The 26,307-nt window shown below is 36.3% G+C and overlaps 1 long non-coding RNA gene across 2 annotated transcripts; it reads right to left on the reverse strand.

Annotated features, from left to right (window-relative positions):
- Positions 1 to 26,307, reverse strand: LOC121089655. 2 transcript variants are annotated; one of them, XR_005828300.1, is made up of 3 exons: positions 26,173 to 26,307; positions 17,243 to 17,316; positions 1 to 77 (listed from the first exon to the last, which is right to left on the reverse strand). It is a non-coding gene; the product is annotated as an uncharacterized LOC121089655 (long non-coding RNA). The 2 variants fall into 2 exon arrangements; XR_005828299.1 differs by lacking the exon at positions 1 to 77 and adding an exon at positions 12,493 to 14,468.

Consider the following 26,307-nt stretch of genomic DNA (forward strand, 5'->3'; position numbering starts at 1 on the left):
GTGGAGGTGAGTGTCCAACTTACCTTTTTTTTTATGGTAACCAGCTTGTGTTGAAGTTGGTACTTGACAGATTTCTGCTGTGGAGAGTAAGATTCAGATGCATGCTTGCATCAGGGAATGTGTTTCTTGTAAAATAACCACAGCCTTATAAAACATCCAATTAAACAGGAAAATACTCTTTGTTAGTAAAATCAGGTCATTTAGTCACAAAAGACTGTAGTTGCAGCAACATATTGCAAAAGTTAAGCCAATTTCTGAAAAGAAATTTTTATTACTTTAAAATAGTCCTACTCTTGCCATAGTGTAGCTTTATAGGACCTAACTTTTCAGAACAAATCTTGATAGATAACATGAAATAAACACGTATTGGACATAATTTGATGAATTCCTAGGATCTAATGATTTTGACCTGATTACTGAGGACTTTCCATCTGTAAGTTACTAGATCTCTGACAGCACTTAATACAACATACACTTTTAGTGTAAAGTCAAAAGAAAAGGTTTTATATTAACAGGGGAATTCTTCATGAAAAGGGCTAAAAATGTCAAGACCTCATAATCATGAAGAAAGAGAACAAGCTTTGATGCAAACTCATCTGTATCAGGAACAAAGAGAAGGAATCAATTGGATATGAGAAAGCAATTTGCTGATAAGAGAAAGAAAGGGAAATAACAGTGGAGATAAATGAGAAATTAATGTGTGGAATTGAAATGGAAATAAATGATACAACAGAAAAAATAATCAGGTTGGTTTTAGCAGTATTATGGACCCCTTCATTGCAATCCTGGTAAATGGTATTGGACAGCAAAATTACTAAAAATGAACCTAAAAAGGCAGCGTTATTCAACAGTTGCATCTTTAATTTAGAAAAAAGCAAGCATAATATGTATTTTTTAGCAGGGCACTAGATGCACTAGACTATAAATGATGAATATTAAACAACAGTTTTGGTGATGAATATATTTTTATGAATAGAACTACGTAATATGTCCCTATGAATTTTGGATGATCTGAATGAGGACAGCTTTTAGCCTGTTGATAGTTTTTGACATATTTTAACAGTGTTTGAGAAGTACTAAAGAAACAAGAAAGTGTAAATATTATGGCAATACTTAAAAGGGCAATTACACTCAATAGGTATAGGTGGAAGGCTGGCACCAACGCAGAGCACTACTATTAACAGCCTCTTAAGGAAATCCAGTTTTGATAGAATTATTTTAAAACTCAGCCAAAGAGAACACTTTACAGCCCAACCTTATTCTAAAGACACAGAGGAAGTATGTGGGACTTTTTTGGTTTCCTAGTGATTTGCATGTTCATTCCAGCTACAGAAGATCCGATCCCTTCAGTCTTCTTTGAAGGCATTTAAATTCATATCCCACTTCCAGGAAGTGTGCTGAATTTTTGTTATCCCATGGCTTCATAGAAAATGCAAACATAAGCTTGGGGCCGAAATTCAGCCGAGTGTCCCCAGTATTAAGCTAGAGCACTGTTATCCGTCTTGCATATTCTTGACCTAATAATTCTTTAATTGTTGCAGAATGACATTACTACTTCAACATGATGTCAGAGTATTTGGATCAAGTTTAAAGGCTGCTGGTAAACCACAGGTCAGATCAAATGAAGGTATGATTCCTTCTGGCTTTAAAGATACTTTACCTCTTAAATCTGGGTACCATTAGTGAGGCAAAACTTATCTCAAGTTTAGAATCATAGAATCATTTAGGTTGGAAAAGACCTTTGAGATTACCAAGTCCAACCATTAACCCAAGACTGCTAAATCCATCACTAAACCATGTCCCTAAGCATGGCATCTATGCATTTTTTTAAACAGCTCCAGGGACAGTGATTCCACCACCTCCCTGGGCAGCCTGTTCCAGTGCTTGGCAACCCTTTCAGTGAAGAAATGTTTCCAATTTATTGAATCAAAACCTCCCCTGGTGTAACTTGAGGCCATTCCCTCTTGTCCTGTTGCTTGTTACCTGGGAGAAGAGACCTACCCTCACCTGTCTACAACTTCCTTCACCAACCTTACACAGGTATTGATAGAACAGGTGATAAGGCTAATCACTGCTGTCCCATAGAAAAGACTCATCAAGACAAAGAAGGCCATTTCCTGAAAATATGCTCTAGCGTATCTCAAAGAAGAGCACTACCAATGAAAGATTCACTCCAACTCTGCATTAACACCACCAAGTCACACAGATCTGCCCATATCAAAGTAGGACAGAGATTCATAAGATTAAGGTATCATACTAATATATTTCAGAAGGTAGCTGATCAACACTATCCTTTTACTCTCTCCACCATATGCTGAAATCTGATTAACAGAACTAAAGAAATACTCAGGCTACTAAGTGTCTAGATAAGCAATAAGATTTTGTATTGCTTTCAGGCAAGTGTGAGTCCTGGGTTGTGGTGAGGGGCTTTAACTCTCAGATGTGAGGAGACAGAGTGGGAACTGAAAATCCAGTTTTGTTCATTTGCACTTCTACATGAATACATGCTCCCCATTAATCTCTTTCAAAGCTGACTGGAGCTAAGGAAATGTCCTTAAATAGGCCTTGGGTCAACCAATATTAAGGACCAACGGTACTCATTAAGCAATCTATATAGTGATTTATCAATGATATAATATCTAGAATAGTATATATACTATTTTCTTTCGTATAAATATATATATATATAGTATACTAAGTGACTGATGGCAAGTTACACAGAATTTTGGGAAAAAGCTTGTTTTGTTTCAGTACAAGCTTAGTTCATGATAAAGTTTCATTAAAAGCCGTACTTCCTGTTGGTGCATCCTCTAAAGAAAGTAGTGAAAACCTCAGAAATCTGATTTGAATTTTATATTTATAAAATTTGAAATCTATTGAAAGTTTGAAGTCAGTCTGGATGTTTTTACCCACTCTTCATCACACTTCCACTGTGTTTACATTACTATAAATAGCATCCACAAAATAAATACATATACTTAAATAGCAATGAGATAGACACTTTGAGTTATCCTCACAGCTAATGCATTATAACTTTGGGGTGCTACAGAATTTCATAGAATTTTGCTAGAGTGAATTTATTTTAAGGTGAGAAACAAAACTGGATTATATTTATCCATGGCTGATTTTTTTTTTAAAAAAGCTGATGACGTTAAGATTTTAAATTAAAATAAATTTTTAAAATAATTTATTCACAGATATCTTAGAAATCTCTGGATGAGTGTAACATTTGTGTCTTGTAACTATCACAGTGATCTCTCACCAATATAATATCAGGTGATATGCATGAATACAAAAATATCATTGCAATTATTAGAGATATTTTCAAACTGAAAAAAATTTCCAGTTAATCTGTTATCCCCTTCAAAATTTTAAACTGCATTGTACGTATATCAAGCAGAAGTCACTGCATGTATTCTACAAAAATCCAATAGTCATCAAACTGAAAAAGAAAAATCTGCACCTGTGATTCTTTTAATATAACTATTCCTGTCAGCACTGTAAATGTAGTAACTGAGATGCTCAGTAACTTTGCTTTACTTCTGTGCTTAGTGGATTGAAATCTGAGGCATGATGATTTGCTGTTACTGGAGGTATTGCTCAGTTCTGATGAAAAAGTAAAACACTCATGCCCACACCTCTTCTATGAAGAACATCATTCATTTGATTCTTAAAATCACCTCTAGTGCCACATGTTGTCTGTCCCTTTACTGAAGAAAAAATTATCTGCACCAAAGGAAAGAATCCCACAGCATTTCAATTTTTCTACTTCACTGTGTTTTCTTTGGGTCATTGTTGCACCTGGCATCTCATTTCCAGACCCTGGCATGTTCAGAGATGTGCACAGACTTACTTGTTACATGACATATGATTTCACAATATGCATTCTAGAGAGTACAAAATACACATAACTGCTTATCTCCTTGTGGGCAATTATTTCTTCTTGGGGTCTTTTTGCTTTTGTTATGAAGTCTATTTTCCTGAGAGAAAAAAAATTAAGATTATATTTCCTTTTCATTTTATTCATGAAAATCCCCTGCCCTTCTTTTTTTGCACTCTGAAACCTACATTTTGACAAGTATTCTTTACAAGATGCAGTAAAATTAGTACCATTAACTGCAGCCTACACAGCATCTGACCTTTCAGAAAGAGACTGGAGCCCTTTCTTAATCACCAGCCTCCCTAATTACCCTTCTTTTCACAAGGGTTGTTGCATTTAGGAAGCATTTCAGCCTGCTAGCCTCTCTAGGCTATTTGCTTCAATAAACTCAATGTCCTTTTTCTATAAACTGGGAGATAGATAATCGTGTTGACAAGTCATATTATATAGTTGTTAAACATACAATCCCCTTTTTATCTCAGCTTAAAATACATCTCACTGACAGTAAGAAAGCAGTATTTTTAACAGGTACAAGTATACATCATAGGCAATGATAAAAGGAAGAAAGACTGTTCCTTGAACAGTCCTGGACAATTTCTTTTATTGAAATATTATGTTAGAGGAGGTATATCGTTCCTTACACACAAAAGACAGTTGGTTATTAAATTTACATTATAAAATTAAATTAAAAGTTTAAAATCTCAATAACCCTTTTTATAGTCAATGTCTTGATGTTTTCACTAGTTGAACAACCTGAGTTTTTTTCTATGTATTCTCATGATGTTCCATACAGTTATTCAGAACTAAAAGACTTGTTTTGTCATAGGAGGAGGTGACACAGAGATAAAATGCATAATGACTACTTGTATATTATGGCAAGTAGGAAAATAGGAGGGGGAAAAGCACTATGAGTAGATACACAAGTGAAGTATTTTATGAAACTCCTCATCTGGCTATTCTGGATCCATATCTTACCTGTCCACAAGTCTTCTACCTAGTCCCAGCTCTGAGAAAGTCTTTGTGATGGTTCATTGTCAGGCTGCGGAAAGGTGGGACCATTTCTTTCCAAAGCCAGGACTGAAGTGCCTGTTGTTCCATGTACCGCACATTCTAGAGGCAGTGACTGGGGTCTGCATGCTAAGAGCTCACCAGTCACAACTCTTGTCTTCTTCCATGCCTTCTAACTACATAGTTTCCTAAATATCACTTTTCACTGATTGGTGATATTATCCTCAAGCCATAGACCCAGAAAGCCTGTGTCCTGAGGGGATGAGAGCAGAATTTGGCTTTTTTTCACACTATAGAGGAAACAACACTCCTAATAATTATGCTAAAAAATAAAATCCATTTGTGTATTTTATTAATTTCCCATAATGTAATGCTGCCTCACAAAATTCTATTCAGTCGGGCAAGCAATTTTTTTCTTTTGACAGGCCAATAAGATGTCATTAATTTTTCATTCTCATCAATCACTGTGGTAAAGGCCGTCTGAGAAGGTTTTGTGCTTTGGCTGGTAATTTGTCATGACAATTTTGCAAGGTGGTTTTAATGCCTTCTCTTAGCTGATTGAAAATGTCTTATTTACTTCAATTAGTTTTGCCAGTGAGACACTGTAGTTTTATATAAAATGAATTGTTAATTGCTCCCTAAAGCCTAGGTAGACACCTGCTTTTCTATTAAAACACAGATTAAACTGCATATGTGGCAAGGGCTAAAATTAACTCCATTGTACAGACAGACTTAGTGCCTTCTGATTTGTTATACAGTCAATGCTATTTGTGACATAATATAATTTCTTATTTTCAGTTAGGTATTATTTTTGTAATATATAAAAAATATAAGTGGAAGCTAGTTTTTACTTGCTTGGTAGATATTACTATTTTAAAAATATATTTATGTATATATTTGTATTGCCTTAACTGGTAGGTGCTTCATAAATCCTTTGCAAAGCTGGTGAATTAAACAACCTTTCAATGACAATCTTTTAAGCTTAACTACTCAGCTCTTCATAACCTATTTAATACTGAGAGATGATAGAGAAAGCAATAAGGAAGATTTAAGCATCTACATTAAACAACTTCAAGGCCTCATGGTCCAGTCTCTACCCATGCAGTAGCATTTGTTTTTTGTGCATACTGTATGCAATTCTCATAATGACATTAATATTTCCACATGGTGAGGTTGTACCACTATAGTATGGAAACAAATTGTCCACAGCTGATTTCACTAGGTCACCAACACATTCTGCAGCTGGTATGAGGCCATAATTAGTGAAATTAATTAGCCTGAGGAAATTAAGCCATGTGACCTATACTTTAACACACATACTCGTTGCTATGGTAGCCCAAATAGGAGTATCTCTCAAGCTGTTAGGGCCCCTGGTTTCCTTTCATAATGAACAGCTACAGGGTGTGGAGCTGTAGATAAAGTAAATCCATTTGTTGGACATGGTAAACTGCACCAAATAATAAATGAAGTGACACTGGTACCTGAAGGCATCATTTGAAAGAAACCTAAACATAGCATTTAAACTTTGTGATGAAAAGCTTGGCTATTTTTAAACTTCAGGCATTGTCAGAATTTTATGGCACTGGTCAGAAAAAGTACAGGCAAAGTGAACATCACAGTGTGGTTTTCTTTCCTTCGCTGTATTGATTTCTTTGTTTATATTCTAAATCCTTCTAAACCCAAACAAATGAAAGGTTCTGGGCAGATTTGGCAGGAAAACCTTTTAAATATTGGATTTATATTTTTTAAACTTCCCACCATTTTCAGACCATTCCCATATACTCTTGTTTTTATCTTCCATTTCTCTACATAATCATATTTACATACCGACAACCAAAACTTGTTACAAAAAACCCTTGTTAATTCAATGACAAAATGCCAGCAGGATATGCATTCCTGTATACTGAAGAATGTAGTAGTTTTTTCAGCAATGTGACATGGCAAAGTTTTTCCAGATGCCTGTTCAAAGACATATTTATTTGGAAAAATCGAAAAATCGAAAAATAAAAAAAATAACAACCACTGGGGACATAAGGCATTCATGTAACATCTTTGACCATAGAAAGATTTCATTTTAAAAGAAAGTCCCAAGAGAATTCTGCACCTTTTTGCATTTTGTGAAAAGTTTATGCTGGATGACCCAGAATTTCCTTATGTTGGGATTTACAACACTATTTTCCTCATTATTTTGATAACTGTGACCCTAAACTTCATTAGTCAACTTCGGTAGTTAAAGAATCTTTTAATCAAGACATCGATGAAGGGAGAATTTGTTACAGTAAGTGCAGTGATATATGGGTTGAAAAGATAAAAATAATACTGGGAGGTGGCTTGAGGTCTCATGCATTACAATTGTCGGAATGCTTTTTATATAATTAGTCAAATTTAATTGTAGATTATATTTGGCTCCTGCGGTATAGAGCTGGGGAGCTCCCCAAAGACTCAGTGAGGTAGATGGTTCAGTTTCTACCAACACTTTACATAATGCCTACGTTTCCGCTGAGATTCAGCAATGGGGTTTATCTGCTTTCTGTAATCATCTGAAAGGGAAGGTGGCTCATTTACCCACCCTTCTCATGGTGCTTTAATGTCAATACTATAAAAAAAAAATAAACAAAAAAAACCCCACCAAAACCAAATGGCTGTAAATAGATTTTTCCCGAGGACTACAAATAACTGCATGGCTAGAAGTTCTTAAAAGGTTCATGAAGAATTTTGAAAAACTGGAAAATGAGTGGAAGTTAAGAAAACACACCCATAATTCTACATATTCCTTATGCAAATGTAAATACTACTGGATTTCTGAAAACAATATCCAAATTTAAACTTTGGTGACAGTGAAATGGAAATGATCCATATTTAAGCCAGCACAGCACAATGGGTCTTGATCATCTGAGCTGGGTGCCAGTGCCCTGGTGCCAGCAAGGGGCTGGGGTAGCTTTTGTGAGGCACGGCTGGGGCTGCCCCGTGCTGGGCATGGCCAGTTCCAGCCGGTTCTAGCCGGCTCCAGCCCACTTGCTGCCAGGCTCCACTGGGCCCTGCGGCCTGTGTGGTGATGAAAATGTATTTAGGAAGGACAAGGCTAACATCTGAAAGGCTTGGAAGGGTGCTCCAACCTGAAGAAAGTCTGATGCAAACTTTTAGTTAAATACTACCCTCTTCCTCTTACAAGAACCTATTATAGATGCCAGAGAATCTTTTCTCTAGTGATAGCAATTCTGGTTTCCATGAGGGCATCTAAATTCAAACTCAGTCTATAAATAGTATTATATTATAAATCTATAATTTTTAACGTTTTGTGTGTCTTTGAGGGAAGGTTCTTCTGCATCTTATAGCAGTGAAATTAGATCTGAAGTTTTACCTTCAGGTACAGCAAAGGTGCAAGAAAACTAGCTAACATACCAGGCCTGATACTGATTTCACACTGATCTGTACCAGCTGTAACTCCAACTCATGTTATTCATGTAGTCAGAGATCAGAATATCGGATTTTTTTATTCATTTATTTTCAAGAGAGTAGGTAAATTAAATCAATACAAACCTTTCTGATTATGCCCAGGTTTTCACCCACTATTATCACATCACAGTTACTAAAGGTAAAAGAAAGCAAAACAAAACAAAATGCAACCCACCATCGGTCTTTTCAAAGGAGATGTGAATTTAAAAAAAGTTTAAAGACAGAGCATTGAATCATGCAGATGATTATCATGTGTAAACATATGTAAGTTTTAAGGAACTGAAGAACAATAATTTCTTAAACACTTTTTGGAAGATGCTTTTTGACAAGCATTAGGAAGAGAAGGCTGTGATGCACAAGAGAGTGTAGAGGGCAAAAGGAAGCTCAGAAAAAGAAGGGAAGGAAAATAAAAGAATTACAAGGAGTGAGCTTTATGAGTTGAAAAAGAAGAGAAAACAAGGCAAAAGTGAGAGATGCATATAAGATGATGATGATGTCAGATGGATTTGATGGGAAAATCTGTCACTTCAAGTCAAACAAGAAAAAGATGTTTTTTTAAAAAACTTCAATAAACCTAGCTATAAATGGATTTGAGGTTCTCCAAAATTAAGTATATATGATTCATTTTCTATGGATTAGTAAACTGTGCTCAGACATTGCCCTTGTGTACAAGATTGGGAAAAAATAATTTCCCATATGCAAATGGTTAAAAGCAGAGGGTGACATATATCTGTCTTACATCCAGAATTAAATATACTGAAATACAAAAATAGCAAACGTAATAAAAAAACCACCTATAATGCAAATTTCTATTGATAAATTTTACAGTATTCTTTTAGAAACTTAAGAGTACAGTAGTGAAATAGTAAGGCAGCAGACAAAATAACCAAATACAACTGTTACTATTAAAAAATAATAATGTAAAAGACAATACACACCTCTGATAGTTTTAAAAAAATGTTCTTAACTAACAGTATCTGAAGATATTCTCAGATCATCTGACTTCCTCTTTCTGTTTTTGTAAGGTACTTCAGTATCTTTAATCAGATCACTCAAAATTCCTGAGGTTCAGCCCGTAATTTTAAAAAATATGTTCTCACTTCTGCCACTAACCTGCTAAGCAAGTCTGTGCCTCTGTTTCCTATCTGACTCATTCTTCTGTGTAATGAGATAAATTCTCTAGGGTGGGGACTTTCCTTCACTGTGTGTATGTACAGCTATTATGTCACTGCTAGGCAGTGACAAAAATAGCGATGAACATGTTATCATAATATTGATATTGTGGTTTTAGTTTGTTGGTGAGTGTTGTCCTCAGTGCATGTTGTTATATAAGATTAATGTTTCCACTTTCCAGAAAGAAGAGAAAACAAGACACAGGCAAGAAAGAAGACTATTGATCTGGCAAACACTACATAAGAATTTTATGGCAAAGCAGAGAGCACTATAAAGAAGTGTCTTGGCTTCCCAAACTGTGTCTTAATCATAAAAGCATCATTTCTACTCTTTACAAATGAAGCTGTAATAACATCAATAGCTTTAGTATTTTAAAAATAGATTATTTATTTAGAGTAAAAAATGCCATTAAGGAAGGGTGACAATATTGAGACAATTCCTTATTTCGTTTGTGATAAGTGTTTTCTGGAAAACCTGAGAAAAGAAAGATGCTGAGTTTTGCTTCAAATAATCCTAGTTAATAGAAGGCTGTGGTATTGTGACAGATGAAACACTACCATTAGCTTCTTCCTTGACTACTGTATGTATCATGTCCACATGATGGTGGCTTTTTAATTTCATTTGAAATGTGCTTTTTAAACTTAATCTAAATTATCTTTAGAATTTTTAATTAACACCTCAGGAACAAATTTGTATGTTTAAGTCAAAATACTGGCAAATTTTATATTATAATTCTTGTTAATCTTACAATGAAATTTTAAATTAAGTGCAAATGAAATTTAAACTCTAAACAAAATTCATAGAATACCTGATTGAATTAACAGAATTCAATACCTAAAGGAGTCTGGAAGGCATTACAAGAAGTTATCTAGTCCATCCACTTCCACCAAAACAGAATCACATTAGTCTGTGCCATTTTTCAGAGGTACTTGTTCAGTGTATTCTTTAAAAAACTCAAAAGGCATTTTGCAGTTTTCCTCAAGCATTTACTTCGGTGTTGAAATAATCTTCACCATCAAATGTCTGACTTACCCCTTCCTAGCCTCTCCAGGACCTAAAAGGTGAGGACTAGCAAGTTGAAGTAGGTACATTAGCTTGAACTGGGAACTAGACAAACTACTCAACAAGTAATGTTGTAAAAACTGATCTATCTTCCTTCCTCTACCTCTCAGGAATGTAGAGAATCATCTGTGTCCTCACCAGAAACTTTTTTGTTAGGTGGTTTGATTAAAAACTCATCTCTATGCACACAAAGGAGCCTAGAGGAACAATGACAGGCCAGGGAACCCCAAGAACCTTATCAGGACCCCCCTGACCTGGTTCGTCCCAGGGCTACCCTGGAAGGATGATCAGCCCCATGGCCCAGGGGTGACACTCACCAATTCAAGACAAAGGGAGAGATTTTCCCTGGGGAAAATCTTATAGGCTGGATAAGGGGCTGATGGCTACTGCGTGCAAGGGTATGGGTCTCATTATTGGATACAGTGAAATGCATTTTGCATAAGACATGGCATATTTTGGAAGAAGAGCCAAAGGTTGGCAAAGAGAGGAATCAAGGTGGTTTGGGGAGGAACAAGCATGGGAAAACAGAGCCAGGGATAAAAGGAGCCATTTATATGTAAACAAGGGGCTGGTCACTATGCTTGCATGGCCATGCCCTGTGTCTGATACCCATAGTCTGTCCTGCCTTCTCCTTAAAATCCATTTCTAACTATTTTGGGTGGTCTATTCCATGTGCATGTGTGTGCATGGAGGTCTAAGTGCCAGCCACTGGGTTGGACAGCGAGTCTAGAGGCCTGTGTGTCTGTTGTGCCATTACCTAGAGAGACTGGAGCATGTGTGTGCTGTGTGGGTATGCATGTCAGCATGCAATTGCCAGCAAACATCAAGCTGGTCTAGCTGGCCAGCAGGATGAGAGACTTGGGAGCCAGGTTTTGGAGTGGCCAGAAGGCTGGGTCAGATCTTGGACAGACGAGAGAGTTTGAGAATTGGCTACTGGAGGGACCTGGATGTCCAGGCTAACTCCTGGAGAGACTATGAGGTCTGGAGGTTGGATATTCATAAGGCCAGAATTGGGAACCAGCTATGGGGAGAGCCATTTGGCCTGTGTTTGTCTGTGCATGGGGTCACAGGGAAATCCAAGAGCCAGGGAATGGGCAGACTGGGTGTCCACCAAGGCAAGTTACTGGAGAGATTGAGCATGTGTGTGGCTGTCTGTGTGTTGTGCAAAAGGGGCTCTGAGTATCAGCAACTGGAGTAGAGCTGTGGCCTCAGGAGCTTACTATGTCCAGGCACCAGCGATCCAGTGGCAGCTGCTGCACAGATTCAGTGGCTAAGCCTGGCTGCTGAAGGGATCTGTACAGGATATATGTCTATATAGGTATACCTGTCCCACTAATTGACCTTCACCCTCATTAGCCAGAGATGAGTATAGATTAAGGATTTTGACACTGTTTGCATGAATACATTTTCTGTCCATGTTGTGGTCTGTTTGACCAGCTGCATGTATGTATATATAAATATACACATTTGGTGCATGCATATGTGCACATGTGTGCCTGCTGGGAATTCAAGATCAGCCTCACTACTGGTTAGACCTGTGTATGTGGAGCTGCAGCAGGCTTTCTCCGTTTGGCTACTGGATTAATCAACTCCTAATACTTTTTCCTACACATAATTACCTACTTTTCTTTCGGTATGACTACTTTTCCAAACATTGGTTATTATACTGTCCACAGCTAGTATGAAAAGAAAAGATCTTAAGCAGGAAAAGAAGCTAACCGTTGTACTCTTGTGTATCTCTACAGTTTGGAATTTTTAATATATGTTGTCTAATTCAGGAGTAATGCTAAAAAGGTCCACAGGGGTTAGATGCTGAAAGAGAACCTTATTGGAAAAGGCAGAGAAGGTGAGGATTTTTGCCATTCACTTCTCCTCTTGCTAATCATGAATACTACTTCATGCAGCAACGCTATTTCAATGTGTTTTGATAAAGTTATAGATATATATAAAGATATATATATCTAACCATATAAAAATATTCACCTGCATCTCAGCAGTAACATTGTACTATCACATCCTGTCAATATATTTGAAGAAAATGAGTTTTTCAGCTGAGATTAAGTACATTTTTTTAGATCAACCACCCTCACATACGGCTGAATAAAAATGCACCTGCAAAAACTTCTGTTTCAAGAATAAAGAGAAAAGTGTTCCTAAAAATGCATCAGTCACTAAAGCAGCCTCAAGGGCTCAAAAATATGTTGTTAGGAATGTTTTCCCTTTAAGGAAGTTTCCATTGCTTTGAATAGCAATTTTGCCTGCATAAGGAGTACAGAGATAGTGGTTGCAGCACAACAAGGCTGTCATGCTCCATAATCGTTTTGTCCTGCAGGGCCAAGGTTTAGACTGTTGTTTCTCTTTTGATGTTAACAGCTTCTTTTTACTGTCTAGTTTTCTTTTGCCAAATCATAAGGTGTTTTAAACTAGTCAAGACCCACCTTCCACTTCTTATCTCATATGTGCAAGTGTAAGAGGAATGGGTGAGAGAAGATTAGGTGATTAACATGGCCAAATAAAGCATTTCAAGAGTTAGCAGGTCTGTGTAAAAGCCTGGCTAGAAGAACGTCACCAAGTTTTATTAAAGTAAATGCAACTACATGGGTGCTTAAATGCAGATAACCAGGGATGTCTATTATGGTCATTTGTTGAGCTCACATGATCAAATGATTAATAATTCTAGATTCAATACAGTTCTTTTCATATTTGAAATGTTTCCCAAACACTGTCTAATTAGAAAAACCTAATGTCAATTTAATTAGTCAGTCCACACTGTGTGATTAATAAGTGTTTATAAATAATTCCTGTGCTGAAAAAAGGCATAGGGATATCAATATTGGTACTGGAACTCAAAATAAAACTCAGCAGCCTCCCTCCGTGTCCTGCCTCCCTTCTATGACTGTAGAACCCATTTAGAAATGAAACTGAACTGCCTCTGAGCCTGGAAGAGTCCAATGTAACTATCAGGCACTTCTTGGCAACTCTCCAATATGTCCTATCAACCACCCCTGAAATCTGTTATTTGATTAAACTGATGTGTCTGGCTCCATGTTTAGAGCTTGTCAATAGCTTGCCAAAGACATCTGTCATGGTTGTAACTGGCTATATTTGTCTGTAACCTACCTCTAGATGCACCTTCACCTCTTTATCCCTGCCAAGCATTTAACCTATTACCATTATTTAATAACACACAGGACTCCAGTCATAGCCTGTGATCACATTGTGCCAGGCGTTCCATAGGTTTGTACTAAGCTACTTTCCGCAATAAACAGAATAGGATAAATTATAATTTCTTTGTCAACATATATAAAGACACTGGTATAGTGATCCCTAGTTCTATTTGAAATGTTATTACCACATTGTAAAAGATTAATAGCAAGAAGAAAAATTGTCAATTAAGTAAAACCAACAAACAAACAAACTGAAAGAACATTACACCAAAAAAACCCAAAGCAAATAAGCATAAGGTGTTGCCAAGCTATCAAGAAAAAAATCCCTGTGTATTTTCATCTAGATTTATGAGAAAGCTAGCAAAAAGAAAATGGCATCTATTTCAAGATGTGCAGAGGAAAAAGGAGAGGTACAAGCTTTTTTTTAACATCTTGAGACTGTACTAAATTAGTTTAATCCAGACAGTGCTGAGTGCTTGCAGGGACACAGAGCCCATTGCAGCAACAGGTAAAAAGGTGCTAGAGCTGATGATATTGCTCAGTTTTTGGCCATCTGTTCACAGGAACCATGGTAAAGCAAAGGTTTTTGGTAGTTTTTATAACATGAACTGAGCTTCAGGTCTGCTTCCCATTTGGTCTCCAAAGGAAGTAGATTTTGAGACGCTGCTATGATGCTTTTCAAAGCTGAACTGGCACTACAAGCTGGCTCATTTGAAGTAAATCTTGAAGGCAAAGTAAATACAAGTTTTACAGTTAGGCCATAGTTTGCAGTTTGTAGGTATCAGGCAGGCTTATACAAGTAGACCCATGTGGAAATCAATCTACAAACTTTTCCTCTCTGAAGGGTAAGAGGGTGTAGAGTGATGGAGATGTGCTGAGAATGGCTAAGTCAATGATTCAGTATTTTGTGGCCCACAAATAGGAAGATATGGACAAAGCTTCTCTGACAGCATCTGGGTAGAAAAGCTATGGCTCCTAATTGAGCATTATGCTGCTTCAGACCCCACATCAGAGGTGTAAGATGGTGTTAATGCCAGGTGACATTAAATATTATGTAAATTAGACCTCATGTCCACAAATATATAGTACTTTAAACATGACTAGGGCAGCTTTCATATTCTCTTGCTACATTTATAGAATACAGCATCCAGGCAATTTATATATATTTACATGGAATGAAATAGCTCAGTGTAGATAAACCAGCACAGCTCTGGAAGAAGCACAGCAGCAGTGTTGTGGGCACTGTCCTGGCAGGCTTGTCCCATGTTTGCAAAGCTATACTGCTGCTGATTAGGGAAATAGTCTGCTATTTCTTCAGCAAGCTCAGTTTTGTACAGTTGAGTTACCAAAGCAGACTAAAGGCTTATCTAAAGTAAGGTGCCGGCAAATACTAAAACTAACTGGATTTCCTTTCCTTTTTTTAATTTAAAAGGTGAAGGAGGGACAGAATGCAGCTATTTTCTTTAAAGTTTTCTAAAAAAAATATATATATTGCTAAGAGCCTCAAACTCAATTTTTCATAATTCAGGCTTGAACCATAGACTGGGAAATGTTGTGTATTCAGTGGGAACAAATTCCTGTCTTCCTATGGGTTTCCCTGTAAAGTACTCAGTTAATTGTGTTATTTGTGATGGGTAAAACCACATATTTCTTGGAAACATTTTGCTTTGTTTACAACGGTATTGTGACATTCTGGATTGAATGAAGCCCTCAGTTAGTTTATCTGGGGCTTATTATAATGTTTAGCACATGTTCGTCATCACCGGGGACCAAAATAGAAAATGGCCTGGAAAATAATTTCTTATTCCTAAGAAATGTTAAAATGTTAGGTGTGATAGTCATCAAGTCTCCTGATGTAAAGGAAATAATAACAATGATGTTTTGTTTTAGGGGGGAGTGGCAGGAATCATAAGGCTGTACAAAAAACACAATCTCTTACTGGAATGTAGCTTTCAAAGGTGCTAGGAATTGCTTACTCATGTTGAGCTGCCCCTGGGAGTCATATGAGACTTTTGTTGTGGTCACATGCTGGCAATCACCATGGTGTAGTACCTTTATCAAAGTCACTGAGGGAATACAAGCACTGTGCTTTTTAAAGCAGGGCTTGTGGTATGAAATACAGTTGCTTCATTTTCTGCAGAATAATGAGTTCACAGAAATTATTAGCAATGTTCATTTGAATAGTCATCATCTTCCTTACAATGCCTTATTTTGTACTTTAAAAGGCCCAATGACAATTTGCCTCTTCTTACAAAGCAAAACATTAAAAAACACCCTTAAAAATATAGAAAATGGCTTATCTATCTAGTTTTTATTTTCTTTGGAGGTTAAAACTGAGATGCACTTTACTACATCTTACTGTACGCTAGATGAAAAATTACTCAGATTATATAAATCCACCATAAGGACAGGGACTCTTTCCTTATGGAAATAACATTCATCCTATATTTTAGATGAATAAATTTATTGGTTTATGGAATTTTGTTTAGTGTTTCAAAAGCTCACAGCAAGATATTTATATGCACCAGAACAGAGTTGGGCCTAATGTCACTTCTGGGTGTACAACCAGGACTCAGTAGAGAATCCTAGAGATAAATTTCCCGTGACTACATTATAATTTCAGAATGCTTGTGGAGGTGAAGACAAATCGTTCTCTGCCAGATACAAAGTGCTTGTATAAACTTACTCACAATTACACCTCGCGCTGGGTACTGAGACCTGAATGAAAATCCTACATGCAAACATTCCTGAATCCCTGTGCTACAAGAAAAGAAGGAGACTGGCCTCATATTAAAATTAGCTTAACCAAAACCGGTAGAGATTCAGCAGCAGCAAAGTTTGACCCGGTACTGTGTGACCTCATTTAAAAGTTGTAAAATACTGTGTTGCATCCTACAAAATCTTTTATTACTTGAATAATTCATTGATTTCACAATGTAGTTTTTAACCCTAAGCAGGCATTGGAAAGGAAGTCCATACTGAAGACTGGTGAGTGGGCCACAGCAGGACTAGATAGGTCTTACCCCAGTTTGATTGCTCCTAATATTCAATAGCTTGAATATCTCTACATGGAATGACCCCATTGCAGATATACTCTGAAACCAAAATAGTATTATGAGAAGAGTCCATAAGTTGCCAATGTAGCAGTTTTTCTCATGTGAATAATTCTTCTGATAAGTGCTCATGGGTGTTTCTGCAATATTTTTGGAACACAGAAATAGAGGTGAGTTCTTACAGATTCTTGCATAAATTAAAAAATAACAAGTAGAAGAGTATATTATCAAATTGGACCCCCTATGCTAGAGTTGTAACTCGGGAGTCATAGGTCATCTTTCTGTTTTGGAACTCCCTGCAGCTGTTTATAGTCAGAAACTCATACATGTCCATTTAGCACAATTAATGTGCAAGAGATTTAAAGTGATGAAGTTTGTATCAGTATTGAGAAGGAGGTGTAGGAAAGGGAAATTAAAATAGATCTCATCCTACTTTTGCTTACCTCCTTTTACTCCTTGACACAGCATTTTCTCAAATTCTAGCTCTTACAAATCAGTAGGTAGACTGTAAATAGACCTAGAAGAGAGATATTACAGCATCAGTTTCAGACTGGCTAAGAATAAATATTAGTATTAAAGGGCATAGAACAACTGCATTGTTTCTTATCATATATTGCAAAAGCCTAAGTATTACTCCTTTAAAGGAAATATACTCACTAGTAGAGGAATGGTGATTAAGATAAAACCATAACTTTCTTATTGATTAGAGACTGCTCTCAATGTTAGAATAATAGGATGAATTAGTGCTACAACATCATAAAGTCAGAGCTTGCCAAATACAAGTGGGTGTACTTCTGGCGCCATCTCTGATAGCCACGTCTGGCTGAAGGCTATCAGATATGTAATTAAATAAATATGGTCCTGACTGATCTGACATTTTTTGTTAAAAAATAAAAAATATGGAATGAGTATAGCTCTTTGATCTAAGAGAAAGGTTTCTGCCTGAAGTAGAATTTATGTTTTATGGACTGATTGTGAGCAGTTGTTTTAAACAGTCTGAATTTTGTTCCATCTAAATCCACATGCAGCTGGATTAAGTATTCCTCGGTGCAGGACATGAAGTTAAAATGATAAAAGAAAGTAGTCACTGGGTATTCTGATTGGCTTCTGGAGATTTCAAGCCATAGCATGTTCCTGGCATAACATCAAGTGTCACATATTGGATGCTCATCGCATGTAAAATACCAGAATGCCAACTGCTTTTCATTTAGCCAAGCAACGTATTGGCCCTCTCCCAGCAGCTGGCTGATACCCATTCAAAATTCACAGGTTGGTGGGACTGTGATCTCAGCAATCTTTTCTTCCTCATTTTGCTTAATTTTTTGCTCATTCATTTGCTTTTTCACCCTCTTCCTTCTTTCACTTATGGTTCGTAGTTTTCTTCCTTTTTCTTTTGTATGTGTGTGTGCATGTCTTCTATGCTTCTGTACTCCAGAATCCCTTGTTTCTTCCTTTTTTCTTTCATTTTCTTTTTTCCTTTTCTTTTCCTTCCCTCTTTTAATTTATTGTGTCTTTTTTTTCTTGTTCCTTTACCTTCCCTTCATTTTCTTCTTAAATTTTGCTATCTCATTCCCTCAATTTCTCCTTTGCAAATCAATCCAATCTGATATACACACAAAATTTATAAAACATACATTGTCATATATTGTCAATATATGTATGATATGCGTATTATCTGGATAGAGTGTTGTGATATGTTATGGTTTGAAACCAACAGCTTTAAACATCCTTCACTTTGGGGGTTTAATCCTTCTAGCCATTACTCTTTGTTCTTCTGATAAGACCAAACTGTCAATTGCAGAGTACAATCACTGCCGACTTCTGCCAGTTCCCTAGGGTTATGTGCTAGTTTTCTTAAATTCTTTCTTAAAGAAAAAACATATTTTTTTTTAGTCATTACAGCACTGATTAATTTAATATCATTCCTTATGAGGCTAACATTAATGCTAATGCAGATTCATATGTAATCTCTTTTCAAAACAGACTGGAGTTATGCAGTGACTTATGCCAGTATATTTGCCCCAAAATATTTTTTTTTAAATTTATATTTTATTAAAATATATTTTAATATATTATATAAAATATATAATGTATAAATATTATTTTATATCGAAATATAATGCATGTACTATAATGTAAATGTTAACATTATATTAAAATATTATTATATAAAATACATAATTGTATATAAAATCTGGAGTGTTCTATATAACCCATCTTGCATTTATTCCATAGGAAAAAAAAAACCTAAGCCCAGTCAAGTACATTTGAATACTGCACTTCCTTATGTCTTTTGCAATTAAAGCTTTTAGGACAAATCCAGAGCCACTGCAACTTTCACGCACTCTATTTCAATTAGGATAGCTGCAGCTCTGTTAACTGCCTATGGCAAAAAACTCCTGTCTTCTCTAGTCCTAGGAGGTCATAAATTTGATTGTACTGCCCCTATTACACAATTCCACACACCATTTCAACAGTATAGTTATAAGTTACCCACCATCTTCCTCACAGCATTTACTTTTAGACCATCATATTATAAATTTTCTAAGTAAGTTTTCTTTGCATTATTCAATAAATATTGACTGCTTGAAGCTATATGATTAATGAGTGAAACAATGCTATGTTGGGAATGAGGCTGATCCCTGAGGTGCCATATCTCATAATATCCTGCCTGAAGTTGAATAAATCTATTGAGGATTCTTATTGGAATCTTGTTCATATAAGCTCTATAGAACTGATCCTGTGAATCCTAAATTTTTTGAAGGCCTTTATCCACTATTCTTACAATCATCAGAAATCATAATTAGACAATTGAGAAATATTGTTCTTAAAGTCTCAACAGCAATCAAGTTTCTGGAAGCTTGAGAAGGAGGAAGCTACAATCAAGATGAAATCTTTGCTTCTTAGAATGAATGGTATTTGAAAGAGTGTTTTCAGGCAGGCACATTTCTAGAGTTCTCCTGAATTTGAGTAGGGCTCAGCTCAGTCTAGGTGAAGGAGTCAGGGTCAACAGGCCTGCTTTGGACTCATATGCAACATGAACCTTTTATTAGTATTTTTTTATAAAGACTGTCATATGTATTTTGAATGCCCTCTTGAGTAGTCATAATTTACCTTGCAATATAGTTTAACATGAGGTCATTTCTATACTGGACCATCTACGTATTTAGTGGCAGCATGTTTTACCAGCTGCTACACTCTGAACAGCTAAGTACATCTGCACACTGCCTGTATTGTTTATTCTATTATACTATTGAGGAGATAATACAATATATAATAATATAATTATATTATTCTATTTTATTTAGGAGAAAGTTAAGGCAAACTAGCTGTTTAGAGCCTTTCATTCTACTTCTTAAAGCCTGAATATCATATAAAACCATCCAAGATAACAAGTTTTTAAAAATAATAGTAGGTCATCAAACTAAAGAATCTGGACAAATCTTTTGGGGAAACAGGGACCAAAAATGTTGATTTAAATTACACCATTCTTTCCTATAGCACTATCATTTGGTTATAGATACTGTGGTGACAAATTGGGGATAACAAACTACAACAACTACCTTACCCCTCCAAAAAACTTTCATCTCGTCTACTGTTACCATCAAACACAAAGCCAGTCTGGATGAACATTTTGTCCAGAAGTAATCTGTAAATCTGCTGTTGCCTTCTGCTATTGCCTCTCACTTGATCATTGCCTTTCAGACCTAGCAAATTAAATGGAGGATTAAATACAAAGTAAAATTTCTCGCAGGACCCTTTCTTCTGCTTCTCCTTCACCTGAAAGTGAGGTACATATGTGCAAAACTGTCCTAACCTTAAGTACAATGTCTTCTAAGTCTCCTTGCTATAATCTCAGTGACTGAAGCAAATAACTCTTCATGATGAAGGCTTTAAAAAAGAGAAGATGGTAACTGTGAAAGAGTTGACTCTACTATTCCTCTCCTGTAGGAAGCGTGGGAGAAAGAAGAGGGGAAAAAAAAGAAAGTAGTAGCTGTTGTAAGTGATTGTCTCAAAAATGCTTCATATATGAATGAGTAAAAGGACTATGAGATCAGTAGTAAAAAAAAAAGTTACTAGGAAAAAAATATGTACATTAGCCATTTAATTTGAACATCTACAAAGTAGATGGCTGTATCTGAGCTAGTCATCCTTGTATCCCTTTATAGTCACTCACTGGAGAAAAATAGGAACCTCTAAGTTATGATTCATGTGATCTATTTTTAGGTTTCTACATAAGGATGAGGATGAGATATGACAGAAACTCCCTATTTTTATCTTTCAACTATAAAGGGAGTCTTAACAGCTACATTTCATATGATTATGTCTATACTATAAATGTCTAATGTGATATCAGTACATAATAGTGGAAAAGGTGGAATAGTACATAAATGGCAACTTCCTTCAAATAAGGGGATAATTAGGGTAAGGGGCTGGGGGGTGGGAGTGGAAAAAGAAAAGATTCCTGCAGACACAGACATGCAAAAGCACTTGAGCAGATGGTGGTGGAAGATCAGCCAGAACTCCATATATCTACATGGCCAAGTGAATGTGCAGATCAACCCTCCTTCCTTTTCTGGTACATCAGTATTCAATCAGAACAGAACTATCATTCTGCCAATGTATTAATAGATTTACTGTTAAAAATGAAACAAAACCAAACCCAAAAAACTGTTGTCAGAATTTCCCATCCTTTTACTGATCATAATTCTGGTTCTTCCAGGTCAAGATCTGTAAGCATGTGACTGCAGTGTCTTGTAAGGAATCATACACTAATCAAATTCAAGACTATGGTATTCCCAGCATATTGAACTTGCAGTTATCTTAGTTTAAGGAGAATACTTGCCAGCAAGACATTGCACATATGATACTGAAATAGAAATAAAGAATACTAGTGCAACAATTAGAGGAACAGAAAAAGAATCAAACCATTTTCTGCTCTAAGAAATGTTTTGGTATTTAATATGGCAGTCCTACACAGACATCTTGTTAGATTCAAACAAAACTATTTCTAAATTGCAAAACTTTAACCCACCAAAATGTTCCAACATTTTTACAATGCACCAATATTTTCTTGCTCTTTTCTTCCCTGCGGCAGTTGAAATTCTATCTGTGTGGTTAAATCTTAAACTATTATAATTTTTAAAGCTGTATATTTTCCTATCAATGATGTTAATGAGGTTTGGGCAAGGCTGTCTCCTCAGCATCCATAATTAACATTATTTCCTTAAAGCAGCAAGAAATGGCAGAAAGCAAGGGTAATAAGGACACATCTAAGGAAAAGGGTACTGGAAAGGGAGCGGAGTGAAAAAGGAGAAGGTGGTGCAAGACAGAGAAGGGTAGATGAATCCAAATATCTTGTTCATTCTTCCACTCAAGGCAAATTTTGAAGACCTTAACCAAAGGTATTTTTATAGTTAACAATCTCTCTATTTTTCAGCATAACACATCAGCTGGCTATGCACCCATGTCTCATTTCTTTGCAGTGTTTTATGGTGGTGGTCTATCCTTGCAGATAATAAAATGCCATCCAATCTACTTACCAGAGCAGCTTACTTTAATTATGAAATCTCAGTATTAGTTCTATTCTTGCTTTTTTGCTGGCTTTTAGGTGTATGTTCTTTCATCTACCCAAAAGAGTTGTTTAACTTCCTGCCCTGGTTTCAGCTGGGGCTGAGTTAATTTTCCTCTTAATAGCTGGTGCAGGCTCTGTTTTGAATTTGGTGTGAGAACAGTGCTGACAGCACATGGGATGGTTCTAGTTGTTGCTGGGTGATGTTTGTACTAAGTCAAGGACTTCTCAGTTTCTTGGGCCCTGCCAGTGAGAGGGCTGGGGGGAGGGGACACAGCCAGGACAGCTGACCTGAACTAACCAAAGGGATATTCCATACCATATAGCATCATGCCGAGTATATATAAGCTGAGGGAAGAAGAAGGAGGAAGCGGGAGGACATTCAGCATTATGGCATTTGTCTTTCCAGGTCACCGTTACGTGTGACGGAGCCCTGCTGCCCTGGGGATGGCTGAGCACCTGCCTGCCCACGGGAGTGGTGGATGAATTCTTGTTTTGCTTTGCTTGTGCACGTCACTTTTGCTTTACCTATTAAACTGTCTTTATCCAAACCCACACATTTTCTCACTTTACCCTTCCAGTTCTTTCCCCCATCCTGCTGTGGGGGAAGTGAGTGAGCAGCTGCGTGGTACTTAGTTATGGGCTGGGGTTAAGCCACAACACTTCCAAAGGTAGTGGCAAGAATGACAAAAGCAATATGAAAGTGTCATTGAGGAAGAAATGCAGATATGCTGATTTGGACTATAAACCATGAATGGACTTACACTGACTTCATCTCCCAACTATCTAAAATCCAGTTAAAGCGTGTTATTTCAAAATAGAGAAGTGCATGAGTTAGAGTTAAGTTTAGCTATCTTCTCATCTTGACAGGCAACTATTCTAGCCCTCTGTTTCCTCTTTTTTAAAAAAAATGCACTGTATAAAATCCATTTATGTTTTTTTTTTTTAGCAGAGCATATATAATTCATATTCTCAGTGTACCATATGTGATCATTGACTGTGTTAAATGGATGAAGGAATACGTGAGTAACTTTTATGCACTGAATAAAACAGTAGTGCATAATATACAGTGCAATGACAAATCATCTATTTCAGAAAACAAGCAGACAGAAATATTACAAAAATTATTGAACTCACAAAAAGCTTAAGCATATGCTTTTTGGGGAGAGACATATTTGTATATAGTATTTACTGGAAAATATCAGCTCTTATACTTAAGGTCTCAGAGTTACATTTCAATTCACATCAGAACACGTATAAAATTTAAGGATGGTAATATATTCTGCAAATAAATCTTTGTCCAGTTACTTCCAGACATGGATATGTATTTTACTACAAGTATTCAAAATTACTGCAGAATCTGTTTTTTCTTTTTCTTTCTTTCTTTCTTTCTTGCTTCCTTCCTTCCTTCCTTCTTTCCTTTCTTTAGGTTATTTCAAGGTTATCAACCATTCTATTACACTCATTTAAACGGTTAGTCATCTGAATCTGCTGATCAGTATTTTCTGCAGTATTTTCTTGACACTGTTTACAGTAATAGCTTCTGAGGAAGTTCCTAGTGTACAGCATACATTCATAACTTTCCCAGAAGCTCAAATATACTCTCTACCAGCATTAATGTTCTCTGCCAAACAAACTGATTATTTCTAATTGGAATGCATTCACAAAGTATCACTGTGTTTGGCACTAATTGACACTTCTGTTACATCATCAGCTGAGAGGTTAAGGACAGTTCAAAGACTTAAACTATCCTTTAATTTCTAAGATGTTTCCTACCTGTCAGAATTTGAGTGCATGAGCAAAGTAAGACAGGTTTCTAGTTGATAAACAAAGAACTTAAGACTGTGAGTTTTTCAACTAATTTTGCAAATTTTCAAATAAGTTTGCCAAAATTATATTTTAACACACACCCCTACCCCAGAAAGGAAACCCTTCCATCTCCCCACAAACCCTTAAATGTTCTGAGTTTCTAGAGGAGATGAAGATCCATATGGAAAATGAAATTCTGTCAGTTTTACTTTATGTCTATGAAGTTATACTTTTTTTTTTTTTTTTTTTTTTTTTTTTTTTTTTTTTTTTTTTTTTAATACAGTTAAATATACCCACTGATGGGTATTTGAACCCTGAAGATTGTACATGCAGTGGCCAAAATGTTTTATTCTGGACAAGAATAAGTGAAGTATGACATATGTACAGAAATGGAAATACGGAGGTCTCTTATTTTAAAAAGATCCTCTTCCATCCATGGAGATATTTTTAATAATTGAGCTGTTACAAGATGTTATGAAAGGCATGAACTTGCAATTTAACGATGCAGTGTAAATCACAGTTTGAGTGCTGTGGGATTTCATCTGATGATCCACAATTCATGAGCCATTTGTTTCAGTAAATCTCCTTGATATATCAGTTCATAAGTGCCACGATGTGCCATTGTAAAGCATTGTCAAAGGGTCTGTGGAAACACCCCTACAAATGGCAAAGAATCTGATTATCCTTAAGGGTTCAAAGATCCCTACTTCTGCTGTTGCTCTGTGTACCATTCATTATATTTTCATAGTCTAATGTTTTATTACATACAAAATTGTAATTCATGGGGTGGCTATTTTTCAAGGAAGGATGCAACTATTGTCATTATATAGTGATTTTTTTTTTTTCCACAGTAAATGTAATTAACACAGAATTATATGTGACAATATAGAGCTAGGTGATAGTAAAGCAGGTGATACAACAGGTGAAGAGTCTTCAGCACAAGCAGGAGAAAATACAGGTTTCATATTCAGAATCACATATTAGTCTAGAGAGCAGGAGGCTCAGGGGGGATCTTGTTGCTCTCTACAACTGCCTGAAAGGAGGTTGTAGGCAGGTGGGGCAGGTCTCTTCTCCCAAGTAATAAGCAATAGGAAAAAAAGAAATGGCCTCCAGTTACACTAGGGGAGGTTTACATTGGATATTAGGAAAAAATGCTTCACTGACAGGGTGGTCAAGCATTGGAACAGGCTGCCCAGGGAAGTGGTGGCATCACCATCCCTGGAGGTCTTTAAAAAATACTTAGATGCAGTGCTTAGTGATGGACTTGGCAGTCCTGGGTTAACAGCTGGATTTGATGATCTCAAAGGTCTTTTCCAATCTAAATGATTCTATACCCAAAAGAAGACCACGTATCTCCCATGCAAAGAAGAAGCAGAAGGCATAAAGAAACACCAGAAAGATGTTGTTGCATTTGTTAATAGTGATGTAAGAGAGGCAAAGAGAGAATTAGTAACAAATAAATCATAAAAAACATTCTCCAAGGGAATTACCAGACCTGTAAAGAAAGAGTAACACTTTGGAAAGAAAAAAATGGCCTCATGATGTGAAAGGGATCATGGTTTAATAACAATAAAGACTGATACACTTTCATAAGAAAAAAACATATCTTCCAATGCACCAGGAGAGTTCAATCTACCTAATTCTGTTTCTAGCTTTCTAGACTCTTTCCATTTGTTGTGTTACTTTGTGGCTGCTTTACATTTTTGTTACATTTCATTTGCATTAAAGTTCTTTTAAAAGGAAGTGTCAGATGTGTTGGTTTAGTTTTCACAGACCTTTTTATGTATGAGTAAACTCATATCTTGCGATCAGTTGTGTGCACACTCACAAATTAGCAGGCCCAAGTTAATTTATCTGCCCTCCTGTAAAAGCAGAAAATTTAGATTTACTGTGTAGTAAATAAATTGCAGTTCATTTATTATAGCTGTCCCAAGATAAATTCCCTAACTCAAAAGTAAGACCGTTGTCAGAAAAGCCATAAACTAGACTTACTTTTAGTTGTGGGCAGTAGCAGTAATTTCATGATGGATATTCATACTTGCTAATTGCATCTGCTACATTGCACTGTCTCCCATAACATCCCCATTGACAAACATAAATGAACAGTGAGGCAAATTGAAAACTGGT

This window comes from Falco naumanni, chromosome 5 (genome assembly GCF_017639655.2).
Source record: "Falco naumanni isolate bFalNau1 chromosome 5, bFalNau1.pat, whole genome shotgun sequence".
Lineage (NCBI taxonomy): Eukaryota > Metazoa > Chordata > Aves > Falconiformes > Falconidae > Falco > Falco naumanni.